Source organism: Alligator sinensis, unplaced genomic scaffold (genome assembly GCF_000455745.1).
Source record: "Alligator sinensis unplaced genomic scaffold, ASM45574v1 scaffold1155_1, whole genome shotgun sequence".
Classification (NCBI taxonomy): domain Eukaryota; kingdom Metazoa; phylum Chordata; order Crocodylia; family Alligatoridae; genus Alligator; species Alligator sinensis.
In genome coordinates, this window is record NW_005842861.1 from 349242 (window position 1) to 368530 (window position 19289).

The 19289-nt window shown below is 42.8% G+C and overlaps 1 protein-coding gene across 3 annotated transcripts in view; it reads right to left on the reverse strand.

Moving 5' to 3' along the window:
- Window positions 1-19289, reverse strand: part of PDE3A (phosphodiesterase 3A) — a 261580-nt gene that overhangs the window by 169295 nt on the left and 72996 nt on the right. Inside the window, exon 1 of one of the 3 annotated variants that reach the window (XM_014525673.2) lies at window positions 2224-2259. The exons of the other annotated variants lie outside the window; for them this stretch is intronic. The gene's annotated coding sequence lies outside the window, so the exon portion shown is untranslated. Of the gene's footprint in view, window positions 1-2223; window positions 2260-19289 lie in introns of those variants that run through there. 3 annotated transcript variants of the gene reach the window in all.

Consider the following 19289-nt stretch of genomic DNA (forward strand, 5'->3'; position numbering starts at 1 on the left):
GGTTCTCTGGAGCTGCTCTAATTAAAGCCCCCCTGCCACACACATCCCCCAGAGCACATCTATAAAAGCCCTACAATGCCACCCTGCTATCTTTCTGAACATACCCTGATATTTACTTACTTACATACTACACAGGTACAAATAAAACATACACCCTGTTTTGGGAAGGCAGAATGCAGAAAAGAAAAAGAAAATGATTTTTTCAGAATTATGGCCAACCCTGTAAGACAGTGTGGCAACCCAAAACAGGGTCTGGCTGAAGCAACAGGAACTTCCTGGTGGGGCAGGAGAACAATGAGGATACTCACAGACCCTTGCAAGAGCAGTAGCAAGACTGCTACTTGGTTTCTGTGAATAGTATATTTTATACAAGTTCCTGTAAAGATTACAGTGTGTGTTTCTGCATCACAAGCCTTCTTACTACAGACTACATGCAGCAGCTCACTTGCCTTGAGCTACAGTGCTCTACAAATAGTTACTGCAAATGCCTTAGCAGCTGCGAAAGGGTTAACACTGGCCTTTCTCCTTTCTGACTGATGGCCATAGAGAAGTGGCAGCCAATTTGGCAGCCAGTGTGGCATGCTTCTATTCCAGCAAAGAAAGATCAGCTTTCACACTTAAGACCCACACTCCAGTTTTGGAGGACTGATTCTATGGGAACTGGGTGCAAAAAGTATGTAATTAAATATGGTAATATGTTACTGAAGCTCAGAATTTTAATAGCGCAGAAAGGGCAGTCTTCAGCACTAGCAACTCAGCCTTCGTCAGCTGAAGAGCTTGTTGGTTAGTGAATGAAATGGCCGAGAACTATAACAGAAACAATTTACTGTATTTAAAACATGAAATCCCATGTAACAAGGACCTGCTTCTGCAAGGTGCTGAATATCATGCAGGGTAGGAATTTCTTTAAAGCAATCACAGTTAACATAGCCCTCAAGCAAAAAGTTAACATAGGCTATGACCTCTTGGGGCAGCGAAAGGACTGCATTGTTCTGGATCTGTATAGCCCTGAGCACAACAGGGTACTGAGCTGTAACAGGGGCTCTCAAGGGCTGCTTCATTAAAAATAAGAACAAGTGATAATAGAAGTTATACCCAAAGACCTCCCTTTGTATACAGAGAAGGTGGCTGTCTCCCAAATCATGAACTGTGTGGCCACACGTGTGTGGCCTTTTGGCAAGCTAGCTAGAACCGTCACACATCCATGCTCATCAGCCTGCCAAATGGTCTACATGGATGTGGCTGTCATTGTTTCTGGTCTTGAAAACAGCCCACCTGGTGTAGTGCAGTGTACTTGAGGATACCACTCTGAGATATGGTTAAATTTACCAAGCAGACATGGCTACCAGTAGAAGTGCATATTTAATGCACCATTTGTATTCTCTGAGGAAGTTAAAGCATTTGAAAAGCACTAATTTTGCAGAATCCTCATTGGATTTGACACAAATTTAGGAAGCACACAGTGTAGCAATACACCTTATAGTTTAACTGAAGCTGAGATGCAAAGGTTTTGGTGATATGCTCTGATAAAATGAGCTGTTACTCAAGAAAGTTTATTCATCTCTGATTCACTTCATTCATCTGTGGTCTCACTATACTCTGATGCAAGATGAGATGAGAGAGGTAATTAGCCGTGTTAGTCTGAAGTCAGGCGGAAGGCAGGGTAAAGGTGCACCTCATCATTGACTGATTGAAGGCTATCATTATTTATGTAAAGTTGAGGAATCAAGGAAGTCTCTTTTCCTACATGTAGGATCCTCCTTTGGAAATGCCAGAACCTGTGTGTTTCCAATGCCAGTGACAGTCACCTAACATCTAAAAGGGGGGAAAGAGAAGCACAAAGATCTACATATAAAAAATCTAGTCAACATGATGTCTCTTCTGGGAAGTGTTTTGAAAAAATAAAAATATCTTGCTCATAAAAGACACAGATGGTCCTGACAAATTTACTTCACTTAATGTATTAAGTACATTTGAGCCTAGGATTCCAAAACATCTCACACAGCAGAATAGCACCAGTCTCAGAAACCTGCGAAAAAATAATATCAATATCAACTTTCAGCTTCTCCATCTCCTTAATTTAAGAAATTATTAGGTTTAAAAAGTGAAATAACAATATAAAAAATTAAAAGAAAACTATACCCCAGGATATGGTATTATAAACACAGCAAAGTGCCAGTATAAACCCTTATTCAAGAGACTGGGTTCTTTGTCAAGCAGTACCTTTCTTCCAAAACATCCTCACTGCCATATGTCTGCATCTAGCCAGCTGCAAGCTTAATAAGAAAGTTCTTATTCATGCTGTATAATGTTTTACAGGTTTGCCACAGGGGTCACTTGCTGCGAGTCATTTACGTCACAGCTCTAACAGACTAATAGCTGAACAGAGCCAAGAAATGTAGGTTGCTTCAGGATGGGGGCAGGGGAGAGGAAGGAACAGGGCATCAGACTCAAAGCCGAGCTATTTCTTCTCTTTGCCAGTCAGCACAAGGCTATTTCTTTTCTTTACCACTCAGCATTAAAACCAAAGCAATTTTTTTAGATATATACTTTTTTACATTTGGGAAAAGAGAAAAGTAAAAAAGTATTTTAATGAAAAGTATTTAAATAAAATGAAAAGTATTTAAAAGGTCTCTATGTATTAAAATACTATCCTCTGCCTCATAATTCAGAGTTATTCTGTGATTGTGCTTAGCCACTCACTAATTTTTGGAGTGCAACTTCTTTGTCAGCATCCTTGAAATTCCTGCACTGTTTATAAAATGCAAATGATACACATACTGTGCATGTTCAACAGGAGGCATCAGCACTTCAGAGGGTTTTGGAAAGTAAACAGGCTCTCTGATATCCAGCTCTGCTAAAAGGAACACAGTCCTAGCCTCACAACTTATCTCTTTCAAGACCCTGGCCTGACTTTGTATACTGCATTGAATCAGTGTCTAGTAATAGAAGGAAAAATGACTTTCAAATCACTTAGGATTATTTCAGTACAGGATTGTAGGGGTAACAAATTAAGACAGTGAAGTCTTTCACAGATGCCTGAGACTTGATCCAGAATTGTGACTGGAATCACCAGCATATCTCCTCCATGTGTGTGCATGTGTGTTTAAACAGTACAACAGGAATAAGAGGAAAAGGTGGAAACCTGCTCCTCCAGCTGTTAGAACAAGCCAATCACTGGATCATGGAAATCTAGGAGCAGAGGTGACCTGAGCAGGGTGCGGGGCCTGGTACAAGTCAACCCATGCGGGGCCCTGCCCCTGCTCCGATCCCATGGGCCCCAGACCCCAAGAAGCTGCCGCCACCATCAGCAGCAGTGTCAGCAGGCAGGCAGCGGGGGAGCCAATGGCTGGACGTGGAGCCACCGCTCCACCCAGCCACTGCTCCACCCAGCTCCATGGGGCCCCACAAAGCAGTTGTCCCGATCTGTGTGCCCCTAGGAACAGCCCTGCCTAGGAGTATCAGTCAGTGGCACACTGAATGTAGAGCTGCTGTTGTGAATTCCTCTCCGCCTTGCAGATATTATCTAAATTTCCAATAACTAAGGGCCTCATTACACATTAATTTTAGGTGGATCCTGGAGTTCTTAACTCCTGGATTGCCCATACATTAACACCTGAAACTAGTTTTAAGCACACTTTAGGCAGCTTAAAGTTAACACTCCAGGGCAGGTTTCTCTCTGATCCGTGTTACCCAGCTCCTGTTCCATTAATGTGTGGCGACTCCTCACAGATGAGCTGACCATGTTGCTCTCCTACAGCATCCCAGGATGCAGTGTCCTGTCCCCCACCCTCTTGTTCAATGTGAACAAACTTTCTTCCTCTGAACTCAAAGGCAGCTCTGGCACCAAGCCAACTCACCTCCTGCCCCCAGGATGTGACTGTCCTGATCCCATGCAAACAGTCTGCAGAGTAAATGCCAGCTACCCAAGTCACAGGGCATGGATGGGTGCAGGAGTGGGATCTGATGGGTGGGGGGAGCAACACGATAGAGGCCTGAATTGGGTTCCCATGAGCTGGGGCTTCCTTCCTGGGGCAGGGGCAGTAGCTCCCCCAAACATGCCTTCCCTCATCACTCCCACCTCCCAGCCAGCCCCAGAAGCACAACCAGCACCCCCCACACTCTAATCCCAAATCCCAATTTATTAAAACATTACATTCTTTTTTAGTTAACTTCTTCTTTATTTCTTTTTACATTCTGTTTATTTTATCCTTCAGTGGCTGACTTCCCCAATCCCCATTTCCTTTTTACCTCCCATGTTATTACCCACCCCATTCTATTAACTCTCCACCTCCCAGCTGCATGTTCCTGTGGCTCCCCTCCCACCCCACCCCCTTCTCCAGCTCTCACATACCACACTCACCAACCCTGTAGTGGCAACTCACAGCTGTGCAGATGGGGGATATTTAGCAGGTGGAAGCTGCTTTTAGCCTAAAGGTGCAACTGCTCTACACTTGAGCTAGCCCTAACACTGATCAACATTTAAGCAGCTTAAAGTGCAACGTGGAATAAGGCCCTAAGAAAGGACTGAGAAAGGATCTATTAATCATTTATTTGTCAGCATTTCCAGGACATTTGGTTTTAAGTATAGAATCTCTGTAAAAGAAATGCAGTCTGAAGCACTTTTAATCCCAGGTCCTCTAACAAAGGTGTGTATTTAGTTGGGTGAGGAGGCGCTCTATTTCTGTATTTTTCAAATGAATGAAAAGATTTTTCCCATCAGATTAGTGCAATAGATCCACAGCAGGGTTATCTTGGCCCTGATGCCCATCAGACTGTATCAGATTCTACCAAATCAATTGAGGCACATGTACATTTTATCTTACGAGGTTATAACACAATGGAAAATGGGTCAGGCACAGAAAGGCATGGACCATACTACCAACTTAAAATATTGAAATACTGAGTTCATGAAAATACTGAGTGTTTGAATATTTTTATGCAGCTAAGAATGTAGGGACACAACCGGGTGCCTGGGGCAAGGAAGAAACAGCAACTTTGGTTCATGATAACAAACACAAACAGGCAGCTGCTGGCAGCAACCACTTTTTGTGTTCCCTCCTCCCTGCCAGGGGCATCCCAGGTAGTTCCCCTCATCTCCCTCCACTTAGGGAGCATGTGGAGTAATGTGATTACATTTGAATCACAGAATGTGGGGCTGGAAAAAATCTCAAGACAGCATCTAGCAAGTGTTTGTCTAACTTGCCCTCTGATTTTGAATAGTTTCTTCCTAGGGATATAAACAGTTAAATGACAATTATATTTATACCATTTACCACTTACCATTAATTGTTTAGTGACCTCCAGCATGAAAGGCCCCAGCTCCTTATGATTTCATCATGCCCTTGGCTCTACACAGACCACTGGCCGCTGAATGGGGAGCCGTGGGTGGGACATAGCGAGCATGGCTGAACCACTAGGGGCCACTGCCTAGTTAGAGCTGTGGCTTCCCCTTGTCTTCACGGGCAGGGGCTGAGGATGTGGATGGAGCCAGGGCTGCAGATCTCTCCTGTGCCTGGATTCTGCCACCCTAGCAGGGCTGGGCCTTCCCACCACAGCAGCAAGCCCTCCTGCAGTGGTAAGGCCCGAGCATGGCAACAGGCCCCCTGTGCCTCCTGCCATGCTTGTGCCACTGTGGCCTGGACCTGGAAGGTTCCTCTTTGCTGCTGGGCCCTCCCCAGCTCACCTCGGGGGGGAAGGGGAGGTCCAGTCCCAATGGGGTGACCTCTGGCAGGTATACTGCAGCCCCACCCTTTTTTCCATGGCACTGGGTCTGCATGGGGCCTGGCCCAGCCCTCAGGCAGAGCTGAAAGTGTGTGTGGCTTAGCCCAAGGAGATGCTGTGGCAGCTGGAGCAGGTGGTGCCAGGTGTACGGGGTCACTGCTGGCCCCCTGCATAGCAAGTGTGGCCCCAGGGCATTTCTGAGGGTGGCAGCACAGCAGGGATACCAGGGGGAGCATTAGGGCTGCAGCAGTGAAGCTGCTATAATCGCCATCCCTCAGGATAGCCCTGGGGCTGCAGTCATTGTACAAGAGACCAGCGGCAACAACTCAGACCCAGTGACACCTGCTCCAGCTGTTGCAGCACCTCCAGGCCGAGCCAGCCATGCACTCAGCCCCACCTCAGGGCTGGACCAAGCTCTGCACAGCCCCAGCACCACAAGAGGGAGGGGGAAGGACACAGCACGCCTGGCAGAGGCTGCCCTGCTGGGATATGATCTCCTTTTCCCTGGGGTTAGCGGGGGAGTACCAAGCCAAGCAGTGCGGAGAAGCCTTGCAGGTCCAGACCACAACAGCAAGCATGGTAGGAAGCACAGGGAGCTCATCACCCTGCCTGGGCCCTGCCTCTGTAGGGGGGTCAGGCAGATCCACTGCAGGGCCGGGAGTCTTGCTGCTGTGGCAGGAAGGCCCTACCTGACCCCTGTGGGGGGGGGGCCCAACACCTCCCTCTCCATGGCTGCAAGATCTGGGGACAGAAAAGGTCCACAGCTCTGGCTCCCTCTCCAGCACCAGCTCTTGCACAGGAGGGTGAAGGAAAGCCACAGCTGGCTGGTGCCTCTTAGTGGCTCAGCTGCACTCGCCACCCACTACTAGTGGCTCCCCACCAGCGGCCTGGGGCCTGCACAGTGCCAGGCACACGGTAAAAATAAGGGGCTAGGTCAAGGGCCATTCCTACTGGAAGTCATTAAACTATGTATGAGCTACTGGGGTCAACTGTTTAACCGGTATAATTAGAGGAGGTTAAATGAATATTTTTTACAATGATATTTACACATCAGCGTTTCCCAACTTTTTTTGCCCCATGGCACACTTACCTAAATAAAAAAGCACCACAACACAACAGACGTGGGGGAGGTGGTTGGGGGGTGCACATGGTCAGCTGGATGGCATTTTGGGCTGGAGCCATGCCCCCTGCCTGGTTAGAGCCATGCTCCCTGTCTGTCTGTGTCCACAGCAACAGCAGGCAGAGGGTGTGGTGCCAGCCTAAAATGCCGCGGCATACCAGTTGTGAAACGCTGATTTACATCCCTAGTTCTTCCTGACACAAGAAAGTTAACAGGCCCACACCAATGTGAGGATATTACCCAGTGTGCAACTTTTGAAGCTGGATTCATTTTGTTTTAGACAGAGTGACACTTTCTCTTTAATTAAAAAGAAAGACCAGTGAGACCGGTCTTGAACAACAAATGACCCTCAACGGATGTTTACGTGGCAGTGAAATAAAATGAAAATTTTTTCAATAATGACTTCAAAAAACTTTCAATAAGTTTAGAAATTTAATTAAAGTGAATGGGTCTGCATTTTATATGCTAAATGTGCAGTACTGGAGGGGAAAATACTGTAGCTATATTTCCATGCTCTATACCTGACATTTTCACAGGTGCAACAAACTCGCATACAAACACTCGAAGCTGCTGCTGATGTTTTCTACCTCTTTAGAAAAGGTGGGTGGTCACAATTTGAAATGCAAAAGGTCTGTTATCATGTAAGAAACAGACCTAACAATACAAGTCCTGATATAGGCTTATGACTTAATGAAACCCTCCTCACTGGAAAATGCAAAGACCCAAAAGTTTTTCAAAATAGCAAGTACCAAGAAAAACTGAAACTACTATATTAGAATAAAGACAGATTGTACCAGCAGGTTAAAAGCTGAAAAAATTGAAACCTACAGTAACTGTGCCCTGGAACCCTGTTAATGAATGTACAGGAAATGTATTACTTAAGTAGAGTGGCACATAGGCATGTCCACACTCTTGTCAACCAGCTTTAGAAGTATTATGTACACTAAATCCAAAGTCACAGTGCTGGTCTATTTTTTGACATTCTTCCCATACGAGAAACTAAAAATAGCCCCTGGGAACTGCCTATTTGAGTTTACTCTGAGCTTTTAATCCTTACACTAAAAACTACCTAGTGAAAGCTATTTTTTTAATTACTTCTATTTGCAGACCCATGAATGTAGATTATAAATGCACACAGAGACCTCATAACCATGTGAATGGCAGAGCCACATAATTAGTTACTTTAGAAACAGACACAAGAAAATTGTATACATAAAAATACATAGTAAGAATGCAAGGCAGAAATGACTTTCAGCATCTATTGGTAAGGTTACCAAACTAAAAGCAGGTGTGTGTTGAACAAATTGTCTGACTGGGCCTCCAAGGTCTCATTTGTCTCTTTCTCCTGCTCAGATCACATATGCACAAAAGTTAAAAATAAATAAATAATCGGAAGGGCTCTTGAAGAATCTTTGGGGTGGAACAAAAAGATGTTTAACTTTACTCAGGTGTCGTAGAACCTTGTCAATATTCCACTTTAAAAGGCAGAAGTATTACATGAAAAATATTAAAAACATCACCCGCAGTCTGAACTACAAGACCTTTTTTCTTGCAGTAAATGAGGCAGACAAATTACAGGAAGGCTACTTTCAAATTCTATACATAGCATATGTTAAAATGTGTACAACTCCAATCAAAGGCTCTCCAAAACAAATACTATCTTGATACTGAGATAGAGAGGCTTCTATTGCTACCTATAATTCAGTGAAAGGACATTTACAGTTTCTGGCTGTAACAGACCAAAGAAACATATGGCAGCTCACACAGATGGCAGCATACATAGGTTTTCAGGAGTTCAGAACGTGCAGTACTGAATTTTACTACAGAGAACAGAAATGTTGGAAAACTCATCAAACAGAGGTTGGATTAACTACCATGAGAACTAGGATATTTTTCTCTTAAAATACAGTGCTTTCAAAGGAAAGCATTGTTGCTGTGTGGAGTAATGTTAAGTATTTAAGTGGCTTGAAATGTTTTTCCTAGACCTCAGTAGGAAACCATCTCTATTTTGATACAGCCTACTATTTCTTTTTAATGTCTTTTGTGGTTTAATTTTATCATGACTCCATTTTAACTCGCTTTTTATTCATTAAAAAAATTATTAGGAATTGGAGCATATACAACCTTTTATCCACAACAGTGAAAATACTGGTACTAATCAATGTTGACTAAATAGTCTTTTCCAGCTGTTAAACCAGAGAAACTGAGGAAGAAATGCTGAATTTCCCCAAAACGCACAATGATATAACAGCACAGCCAGGAAAAAGAACCTATATATCCTAACTCCAGATGCTATGCTATATTCATTGCCACATGTTGCCACATCATAAGTGGGGCTGCTAACTCTCAGGCTTTTGTGCACTTCTCATTATAACCCTGCTTACAATTGCTTACATCTTTTCCAAGCTAGCCATTAGGTGAAATTCTCCAGGCAGGGTGACTGTTTCGTTCAAGCTGAATATGTTCAGAAAGTTGCATCCAAAACAGTTCAGTAATTTATGAGAACGGAGTTTGGGAAAACTCTCTGCTTTGGCCATGAAATAAACAAACAAATACAAAAAGTGAAAGTAAGGAGATACCAGCATTAAGGTCATTTGTGCCTCCTTCATTTGATTTCCATAGGTTGCTACCTGGGAAAGCTCATGTGTCTGAACCAGTTTGTCACTAAGGTAACACACTATCCTACTTCCTGCCTCTTGTGCCTATGTAATTTCCTAGGTTTTTGAATGAACACACACACACACACACACACACACACACACACACTCTCTCTCTCTCTCTCTCTCTCTCTCTCAAAAGCCTAGGAAATTACATAGGCACAAGAGGCAGGAAGTAAGGTAGTGTGATACCTTAGTGACAAACTGGTTCAGAGAGGCATGAGCTTTCACAGGTAGCAGCCTATGGGGATCAAATGAAGGTGGCACAAGTGACCTTAATGTTGGCATTTCCTAACTTTCAAAGCCTTCATATTAAAACCTTAATAATATTATTTAGGCATAGCTCCTGTGCTATTTTAATTCACATAGAGGGCTTCAGAAAGGTTGTTTCAACTTCTACTTGTAGGTCCATCAATCTTTATTTAGAACAGTGTTCAAGTGAACTCATGTATTTTTTGGCCTCAACAGCAATAAAACCTGGGGTCAGGAACCACATCTAGCTAAGTATTAACCAAATTTATTTTTGGCCCAAATTATTTTCCAATTATACAAAGAGAACTGCAATTTAATTTAATAGAATGGTAGGCATCTGATTGAAAAATAGGCCTTAAATCACTAACATATATTCATAAGCTAGTTTTTTTTAAATTTAAATATTCTCTCTCCCTCTCATCACTTCTACATCTATTTTTAATTTTAGAGCAATATTTCTTTGCTAATAATCTGTTCTTCTGAGAAGTTGTTCTGTAAGTTCATAGGTTTACAAGTCGTCAAACTTTATCCCAGAAGGCTTTCCGATGTGTGAAAAATAAAAAATATAATGTTTCAATGAAGACAGGTTATAGCTGAGCAGGCACTTTCATTCTAACCACTTCTTTAGCAAGCATTTCTAAATTTATGGAAAAGCAATCTTTTATGTTGAAATATTCTGATATTTGTCCTCAGGCTAGACAAGAGAAAATGAAAATGTGCATGTGTTATGTCTGGTAACATTTAGCTAGGCTTTATGGCATTGTGAAACCATGAGAGATTTTTTACTTTAACATTTGGAATCTTTGCTTTTAACTCCTCAAAGCAGTGACCTTTCTTTCCTCATTTGTAAGGTGAAGATAATCTTACTTCTCTCTCAAAGTGGATTGTTAAGGGAAATGGTTGAGACCTTGAAGATCCTGAAGTGCTGCCAAAGTGAAATATTATTCAAATTGTTAATTATAAGATTAACTTCATATTGACACTTCCAAATCTCCACAGTGAACTTAATTCTAAGAGCAGGAAAGTGCCTTTGACAAACATGATGAAATCTGTTTTAGAAATAATACATTTTAATATTAAATAATCATTTGGTGCATGCCTTTCCATTCATTATTTTTAATCACATAGGGAACTGAGCTATGTAGTTCTGCACATAGTTTCCAAGACTGATTTCATATATGCATGAAAATACATTTAACTCGCATTGTATAGAGAATAAATGCATGTTCAAACACTGATTCTTTTCAATAAAATACAGTTACAGAATCTTGGATATATATACCCTGGTGCATATCTATCTATGCCCAGTGGTTGACATCATATACCTTGACTTCCAGAAAGCCTTTGACCTGGCATCTCATGAGGTACTGATCAGAAAACTGGAAGATATTGGGCTCAACTGCGGGACCATCAAGTGGGTGCGAAACTAGTTGCGGAGTAGGACGCAGAGAGCCCAAATGAATGGATTGGTGTTGTCCTGGCAAGATGTGGGCAGCGACGTACCCCAGGGGTTGGTACTTGGCCCAGTGCTGTTCAATATTTTTATCAACGGCCTGGATGAGGGGGTGACAAGCCCATTGCCCAAGTTTGCGGACAACACCAAGATATGGGGTGTTGCAGACACGCCCACAGATAGGCTGCAGATACATGCAGACCTAGACAGGCTGGCATGTTGGGCAGAACGGAATCAGATGAGGTTCAATGCAGAGAAATACAAAGTGCTGCATCTGGGAAGGAAGAACCCCCAGCACACCTACAGGCTGGGCATCGCTAACCTGACCAGCACTACAAATGAAAGGTATCCGGGGGTAACAATAGACCCCAGCATGAATATGAGCTGTGCAATGTGATGCAGGAGCTGCTAGGGCCAATACAACTCTGGCATGCATCAATTGATGCATCTCCAGTAAAACCAAAGAAGTGATTCTCCCACTTTACTCAACATTGGTGTGGCCACAGCTGGAGTACTGCATCCACTTCTGGGGACTGCACTTCAACAAGGATGTGCTAAAGCTCGAGAGGGTCCAGAGAAGAGCCACCCGTACGATCGGGGACTTGCATGGCAAGTCATACGAGGAGAGGCTGAGGGATCTCGGACTCTTCAGCCTAAAGAAAAGAAACCTGATTGCGGCTTACCACTATATCAGAGGCGTACATCAGGGGCTCGGTGAACAACTGTTCACCAGGGCGCCCTGGGAGAAAACTAGGAACAATGGCCACAAACTCCTGGAAGATAGTTTCAGGCTGAACATTAGGAAAAACTTTTTCACAGCTAGGCTGTCCAGACTATGGAACAAGCTCGCCCCAGAGGTGGAGCAATCATCTACCCTAGAGATCTTCAAGAGAAGACTGGACAGTGACCTGGCTGGGGTCACCTGACCCCAGATGTCTTTCCTGCTCATGCAGGGGGCTGGACCTGGTGATCCTTCAGGGTCCCTTCCAGCCCTATGATTCTATGATCTCACATTGTAGTAAATGTCTCATTCAGTTTCTTTTTTTATTAAAGGCTTTTTATTAAATCAAGTAAATTATTTTGAAAGTAGAGCCAAGATTTGAAGTGCAGAAATGCCAGAGTTATGGACTAACTCAAACTCTCTCTCAGACAACCCAATTAAGGAAGAAACTTTTAGAATACAAACAAAAAAAGGAAAAGAAACCATTATGATAGGAAGCAAATGTTGAGGGGCGGGGGGGACTAGTATCATGAGGAAAAAGTAAATATTTTTTAGAATGCAAAACAACATAGTACACGATAGGCCCCACAATAATAACCACTAATATGCATTTAGATTGTAGAAATTGAGAAATTCCAGAACCAAGGAGCTTGACAGCTTATGCAGAGAACAATATTGGTCAAGAGAGCAAACAGATCTCTTACTAGCTCAAATATAATTTCTAGGCACATGCTGGGGTTTTTATTCAAGGCCCCACACAAGGTTTAAAATCCTACAGATCTGCAAGGAAACAGTTACAATATATGCAAGGGACACTTGCACATGTTGATTTTTGTGCATTTAAAATATCTGAAACCTGTATTAACGTATCAGTACTCAAAGTAGCATCCCTTCCAAATTCCATGCTGGTGAAAGAGTGCACTCTATGTAAAGAATGGGCACATTACATGGTGGCAGTAAATGCTTCTGTACCCTGCCCTGCCAGGATGCCTGGAAGGGCAACTTTTAGGGCTAAGAGAAAAATTCAGTCTCAGCATGGAGTAATCTATGATTTTGTTACTGCCAATTAACAAAAGGGATTGGAGTGTTGTAGCCAGGATGCTCCAGGAAATACGAGAGAATTTTTTTTTTCATGAGATCTTTTATTATTTGACTAGTTGGGAGAGATATTAGATAAGCTAATAAGTTTTTGAGCCCAAGCGCTTGTCTAACATTTCTCCCAATTATACAGTTGGTCCAATAAAAAGTATCATCAAGGAAAGCTTGCTTCTCACTGCTTAACAAAAGAGGCAGTTCCAAAATCTCTGGATTTACACACTATTCAAATGACTTATTATAAAGTCAGTATTGCATATGAAGCTAGCAGGGACACTGTTGATTCCCTTCCTTTTCTGTTCAGAGAGCAGTCCGACATCCTTTCAAGTGAATTTATTTCTCCAATCTCCGATACAGTCCTGAAAAATAAATCTTCATGAAATGAAATACAAGTCAAAAAGGACTCAGAACTGGATCAGACTTTAAAAAGAATAGTTCACCAGAGGTATCAAATGGAAATGGTTTTCATTTAAGAAAAAACTTTGAAGAAGCATGGATCTTGGTCTTGCAACCAGTTGTCATTGGCAATGCACAGGGGGTGCATGCTGGTGCATGTGCACCCCCTGAGATTGGCAGTGCACCCCCTAAGAGAAGCGCTGCTGATGCTGCCAGTGGTGCCTGCGGGTGGTCACCACTTGCCACACCTGCCCCCCGACACTACTGGTGGCATCTGCGGGTGGTCGCCAACCAGTTGCCGGTGCCCGGTACAGTGCTGGGAACCCAATCAAAGTAAGTTGTGGGGAGGGGAGGGGAGAGGAGGGGAGGGAAGGCATGCAGGATGGGGAGGGGATTGATGGGATCAGAGAGGCTGATGGGGGTTGAGGGGGGTTGATGGGTCTGTAGGGTTGCCTGTCCAGGGCTCAGAGGCCTAAAAATAGCCAGGTCAATGTGGGTGTAAGAAGTAGAAAGAGCAGAGCCCTGGGACTGGGGTGAGCAGCGAGGCTGTGCTCTGAACATGTACAGATGTTTGTTACATAGGGCTAACATGTTACTGATCCAACTTAGTTCACCTCCTCAGGTGAACTATCTAACCTCCCCAAACATCTGTAGAGATCAGCACTTAGATTGACCTAACTAACGTTAAGTCGTTCTAAGTTCTCTGGGCAGAAAACAACAGAATGCAGTTCAACAAGGAGAAATGCAAAGTGCTGCACCTAGGGAGGAAAAATGTCCAGCACACCTACAGCCTAGGGAATGACTTGCTGGGTGGCACGGAAATGGAAAGGGATCTGGGAGTCCTAGTGGACTCCAAGATGAACATGAGTCGGCAGTGTGACGAAGCCATCAAAAAAGCCAATGGCACTTTATCGTGCATCAGCAGATGCATGACGAATAGGTCCAAGGAGGTGATACTTCCCCTCTATCGGGGCTGGTCAGACCGCAGTTGGAGTACTGCGTGCAATTCTGGGCGCCACACTTTAAGAAGGATGCGGATAACCTGGAGAGGGTCCAGAGAAGGGCCACTGGTATGGTTAAGGGCCTACAGACCAAGCCCTACGAGGAGAGACTAGAGAAACTGGACCTTTTCAGCTTCCGCAAGAGAAGGTTGAAAGGCGACCTTGTGGCTGCCTATAAGTTCATCACGGGGGCACAGAAGGGAATTGGTGAGTATTTATTCACCAAGGCGCCCCTGGGGGTTACAAGAAATAATGGCCACAAGCTAGCAGAGAGCAGATTTAGATTGGACATTAGGAAGAACTTCTTCACAGTTCGAGTGGCCAAGGTCTGGAACGGGCTCCCAAGGGAGGTGGTGCTCTCCCCTATCCTGGGGGTCTTCAAGAGAAGGTTAGATAACCATCTAGCTGGGGTCATCTAGACCCAGCACTCTTTCCTGCTTATGCAGGGGGTTGGACTCGATGATCTATTGAGGTCCCTTCTGACCCTAACATCTATGAATCTATAAGTGTAATATTTGCATGTACCCTAAGGTAGTATAAAATAAAAAATACTACTTTTACCTTAAAATGGGGACCCAACATTGAATGTATTATATCCTTATTATTATATAAGGAAAAATATAGCATAGTACAGTACAGTAGAGTAAATTATAGTATATCCTTATTATATAGTATACCTTATACTGAAGTATGCTTTCACAAAGCTGTTCTTTTGGAAACTGAAACTTGTATTCTGATGTAAAAAAATATTTAAGAGTGTATTTACATTTGGAAAAAAAGTGAGCATTACTGTTATTCCCTTTCAAAAAATTGCATAAGAGAACACCTAATTAGGCAGCACTGAGAAGAGAATATGCAGCAATCCTTAACACAATTCACCACAGATTCTACAGAACTGAGAGGCAGAGCTAATATTATTTCAGTTGCTGAGTTTAATTCAAATGTTGATGTTCCCAAAGTGGGTCATATATATTACGACAGACACATTGTTCCATAAGCCACTAGATTGCTGAATTACAAAACTGTTTTGCTCATCCCTTGAAAACTCCTAGAATCACAAGAGACAACATTTCTGCTCAAACCCAAATTAAGAGATTTAAAGGGACTTCATCTTTGCTAGTTTACCTTTATGATCATAGTCTAATTATTGCATTGTCCCAAAACATGCTTTTCAGAGAACTAGATCTCCTGGGTATGAATGGCAAAGTGAGTTGAGGCTCTTTCTCTCCGTATTATCCAGGAAACCAAGTACCCTTAGCCAAGACAGAAGCCCAGATGGTGACACACCCCAAGAGACTAGCCTTCATTCTAACAGGAAGATAGTATCAAAGATACAGGTAAGCAGCCAGCTGGGTAAAAAGAAAAGCTCCCAAGGGTTCGTGGTGTAGGCCAAGATGGTGTGCCAGTGGTTCAGCTGTCTGGGAAAACAAAAGCAAGTAATTCAGAGGTTGTTCCAGCAAAGGAGTATACTCTGAGAGAAAGAGAGAAGAACAACAACATGACTCACTCTTCCCAAGAATTCTGGAAGCTATATAAAAACCTTAAACTTATTTCTAATATAAAATTTAGAAGACTTTTTTTTCTAGAGTTAGGCTATCTCACAGTTACCTACTGGAGAAATTCCTGCACTTTCTTCTATAGCAGCTGCTACTGACCTCCCTCAGAAATAGGATAGAGTTATACTGATTATTGGTTTCATGCAGGTCCTCAGTTCTCATGATCCTGGTTTGTATTCACAAATATTGAGACAGAGATCAAGAAAGCAGGAGCATGGTTGAGGTGCCAACTTAGAGAAGACACCAGAATAAAAGCCCCCGGGGAATCTGTGCTGCAACAACAGTTAAAAACAGGCAGAAGTCTCTGTGGCAACAGCAGCCAGGAGCTTTGAGTCCCTAAGCAATGTAAGATTGATTCTCTATTCCCCTGATCCTCTTGCCTTACTCTCCCTCTCTTTTCCTGCTCTCTAGCAAGGTTTTACCCAGGGTAAAAAATCTGCTAGGTATGCCTCCAAAAGAAAGGAGGTGTGCAATATAACAGAATAACATCGCCAACCTCTTGCCCAAAGATACTTCTTCTATTCAGAAGATCTTGAATTGCAAAGAGCAAGGATTCTGGAGATTTCAAGATTGTGCCTCAAAGGGTCACTCCGTCAAGTTTTCCCTGCCCCATGACATATTTTGAACCATAGGTCCTAGAAAGAAATGGCCTAAAATCCCCCTAAAATGTCAGTCAGTCTCCAAATTGAGTAGTTGAAAGTACTGTTGAGAGTAGTGGGGACATAACTGTTAGGATACATGAAGGCAAGACTTCTATCATAAGACCCTACTGGTTTTGAATGATGACTTGGGTCATTATGAGAAGACTACAGAAACTGGGGGCACTCAGCCCAGGGTTGCTTAACTTGCCAGGGGAGCAAGAAAGGGCAAGGGAAGATGGACACTTGACATCTGGGTATGGCATTGCCTCAGGAGAAGAGGAAGTCCCAGTAGTAAGAACTGGATTTTAAGAAGAAAGAAGAAAAAGAAAACTGGATCCAAAAGATGGCAGAAAAGCTCTCTGAACCACTCTCAAAATGAAAGAGGACAAAAGTGGATACTGAGGTTAGCAATTCTTTGCAGAACCCTGAGTTGTCCCCGGTGACTCCACCTAAATTTTTCCCTAAGACCTTGACAAGTCAATGAGATTGGGTTTTGTATGCCTCTCAGCTTTTCAATTCTTCACAGATCGCATCTGCAGAGGAAGAGAAACAATTACAGAAGGAAGCCCTGCAGACGCAGTGCTTACCATCATTACTGAACCAAGGGATGGGGATGCTAGTAAAGCCTTTTGTGCAGGATACTTGTGAGACAGTCTTGGGACAAAGGTAAGATCTGCTGGAGGATGAGGGCCACAGGCAGTAGTTATTTTTGAAGAGGTGTCCTTCTTTATCAAAGGGAGCTAAGGAACAAGTGCTAAGGATAGAGCTAGCCCCAAATGCTGCCTATAGCTGCCTCTTCCCGAAGACTGAAGCTTGCCCCTATTTCCTATCCCTCTCCTTGTCCTTGTCTCTCTGTTCTAGAATGAAAGAAAGAGGTAGAATTATTAAGTGATGAAGTTAGCATATGATCAGAAAGTTTCCAAACTAGAAGGAAGTAGGCAGTGTTTGGCCTTTCTAAACAGACTTCCCCTCCTCATTTCCTAATAAGAAGTACTATAACATCCTTATGTCAGCATCCATAGTTGTCTCCATTAGCAGTATGAACAGGGTGAGACATGCAAGCGTACAACAAAGAATCTTCATTCTTGATAGAAAGGAGGACTAAATTACTGCAAAGAGCTGCAAAGAGAGTTATTTAAACATCAGCCACTAAATCTTCCACATAACCAAGGAATGTCATCCAATGATTTTTTTAAAGACTTTGGCCACTGTTCTTTATCTTACCTATTCAGATTTTAAAGGTTTCTGGGACAGGACCAGTTACTGTGTGATTAGATACAACCTTGCATTATGTGAAACTGTTCTCCCGAGGCTTTCACATGCTACCACAATATGCAAAGTGATAAATATAAAAAAGCGTTTAATATAAATCAAAGCTAAACTCTTGTCCCACTGAAGTCAAAGACTTCATAAACTTTACTGGGCTGAAGGTCTAGTCTGAAATTTTAGTCATACTCATAATTATCAATACAAAAGAAAAAGGGGGTGAGGGAGTGCACAGCATTATGCAGTCTGTGTGTCTATGTGTTCTACGTCAGATTAATAAACAGCAGCTGCAAAATGAAAGCAATGGGGAAAGAAGGAAATGAAATACTGAGCAGATGGATCACAATTTACTATTATGTTCTTTAAAACTGTCAGTGCTAGCTTTTAAAATGGCTAATTTATACACTACTATGAGCCTTCCATGTCATCTCAGGAACGACTGAAATAATAAAATCGAATTGAACATTTTTTTCAGAACACTGCCATAGACATACTGGAATAAAGCATGCTTGGGGAGCCAAGGTCATCTTAAAAGTATTAGCAGAGGGTTCTATAAATTCCATAGTAGGAAGGTAATTAGCTAGCTTGGTCAGGAAAGGCCACCCAGAAGTATTTATTTACTGGAGGCAATGAGAAGAAACCTCTGAATAAGGTAAATAGGGGCTCACCTCCCTGTAGGAATAATTCTTTGGAGAAACGTGAAAGAAAACAAGGGGTGGAGAACTGTTAATAATTTTTTGTACTAAAAAAAAGGTTTTTTTCTGCCCCCCCATCAAATGAGCACTTCATAATGGAGAGGCTGTAGTAGGCATTTATGATGAAAAGCTGTTGAAGCAATAATTTAAAAATGCTGTATTTTTCCTTAATAAAGTACATGTGCTATTGAAAAAAAAATGTCAGGACATCTCATATGAATACACTCTGACAGAATAAAGCTGAGACACACCACATTAGGAAAAAGTTTGTGAAGAAGAATGTATTTGGCTTATACTTTCCAAAGCCAACATCTTTTCCTCCTCTCTCTGGTCTGGGGAAGAGGGTGGAGAATTTATCAAAAGTACAGAATAAACCAAGGTACTGCTGAAAGTTTTGGCTTTCATCTGCACATTGAATATGAGCTATAAACACCCTTTCAAGTCCTTTGTCTGGGCTGGAATTGGTTGAGACTGAGGTCTGAAGAATACCACTTCCACATTTTTTCATTACATCACCAAATATTACTCTACAGACAGAGGAGCCTACATGATGCAATCTAAACCTCTTTGGAAAGGGATGCTGTTTCTGTTGGACTTTCTTAAGGACTTTTGAAGCCAATAGGTTTAAGGAGTACAGGAGAAATCCAAGCATTTCCAAGCCTAAATGCAGTATTCTCTCATTCATACAGTCTGCCTAGAGTCTGCCCTTGTT